Source organism: Pteropus vampyrus, unplaced genomic scaffold, assembly GCF_000151845.1.
Source record: "Pteropus vampyrus isolate Shadow unplaced genomic scaffold, Pvam_2.0 Scaffold95, whole genome shotgun sequence".
Taxonomy (NCBI): domain Eukaryota; kingdom Metazoa; phylum Chordata; class Mammalia; order Chiroptera; family Pteropodidae; genus Pteropus; species Pteropus vampyrus.
Window position 1 is genome coordinate 5,776,275 of NW_011888876.1, and position 1,983 is coordinate 5,778,257.

Genomic DNA, 1,983 nt, shown 5'->3' on the forward strand with positions numbered 1-1,983 from the left:
CGCTCTTCTAGGACTCCCTGAAGTAAAACTTCAGGCCAGATCTAGGTGGGGGTGGGGTGGGAATGGGGCCAACGGGCCTGGTGACAGAGGCTGTTAACGTGCCCACCAGTCCCCTACTTGTCCTAGGGTGTCTGGAAGTAGATCAGGCATCATCTAACCGGGCGCCTGGCACGTAGCAGATGGTCAGTGAATATTTATTAACGTGAAATGGATGATGTTTTGCGATATGGTGGGAAGCGCATGACAGAGGAGAGTCAGAAGGGCTGGGCCTTCACTTGGCTGGGAGAACAAATTAGGACAAGACTCCTCACTTCCCTGAGGCTCCGTTTTCCCGCATTCAAAATCGGGATTTCTCACTGGACCGTTGTGAGACCTGATAGCGCTTGTGATGCTGGTCATGGTCATCCTGTAGAAGGCACTGACTGTGCTCAGGCAGACACAGCATGCATGCCTTGGTCAGAGGCCAAAGACAGAAGCTAAGCTATTCTACAATGTGGGTGGTGAGGACCACAGAGAGTTAGCTGTGCCCTACAGGGAGTTGGGCTGTTTTTTGGGCTGAATTTGAATGAGATGACCAGGTCAAGGCTGGAGGCGCAGAAGAAGGGAGCATTGACAATTCCCCGAGCCCCAATGTGCCCTTCTTCCCATATACAGAAACATTACCTGGAAGGAGACCAGAGGATAGACAAAGTAACAGCATATCACACTCATATTCTCTGCGGCAGGTTCTAGAGACACAGAGAAAACTCAGGCAAGGTCCCTCCCTGAGCAGATGACACACCCTGTGCCATAGGATATGGCTGATGGTCCAAATATGGCATGGTTGATGAGCATCCTGACCAGTATGTTTGTGAAACTTTAGAGAAGGGACAGGGTGTGGTATGGGGCAGGAGACAAGCTACGAGTAGAGTAGCAAGGATCTGGCATCACAGCATGAGCAGATAACCGAGGCTTGGAGGTGGGAGGAAGGATGGTCTCAGTGTCCCCATCAGGCCAAACTATGGGGCCCTGGAGGGCCGAGCAAGGAAACCTGAAGGTCGCCATTGACTGTGAACTTGGGCAGGTCCCTTAACCACTCTGGGCCTCATTTTCCCAATTTATCAAACGAGGGGGTTGGATTCGATCAGGGCCCCCCTGAGCTGTGGGGAACAAGCACTGGGGAGGCTGAGAAGGTGGGCTCCAGGCCTTTGGCCCTCATCTCGCCTGCCCTGTACTGCTTGTTTTCTTCTGTTTTATGTATTATGTTTCTGTGCAAGATTTTGTTAGGAAAAAAAGGGGTTTGTTGGTTTGTTGGTTTTTTGTTAAAGCTACTAGTCTAAAGCCCTTTAAGTTTCTTTTAGATCTAAACAGCATAGTATGGCCATTCTAGGTCCAGGTGGTGGCCGGCTCAACCAATAGGAGCTGCAAAGGCCCGTGGCTAACCCCGCTCTCGGCCCGCTGGAAGCCGGAGGGGAGAAGAGGTGGGTTGAGGAAGTGGGTGCAAATTTCATGCAGATATAGGGACCTAAAAGCTTCTACCTCATAAACCTGTTTGGTAAAAATTTGGGCACATCGTGAAGGCCTTTCAGACCCCAAAATGTGTCCTCACCCGAGCCAGTGCACCTGTCTGAGTCTGGGATTTCTTCTTGTGAGTTCTTCCACTGAGACCCCCAAACCCGGGACTGGATTCTAAGGGGCCCAGTTAAAATATGACTTCAGTAGCAAAAGGGCTTGCTCTGGTTCTGATACCAACTAACTCACCATTTGAGCCTCAAGTTCCTCATTCATAAATTGGCAATAAAAACACCCATGCTTTTTGTGGGTAAAAATAAGCCAAGTGCTGGCATATGGTACAACTTAAAAAACACCTCTCCCGTCTGCCCCTAATGCCTATGCTCCCCTCTCCACTTCTCTGCTTTGCTTTATTTGGTTCAGTTAATTTACTTACAGTGCCCACTGTGTGTTCCTTCTACAGAATGGCAGCTATAGCCGAACAGGTGGCAT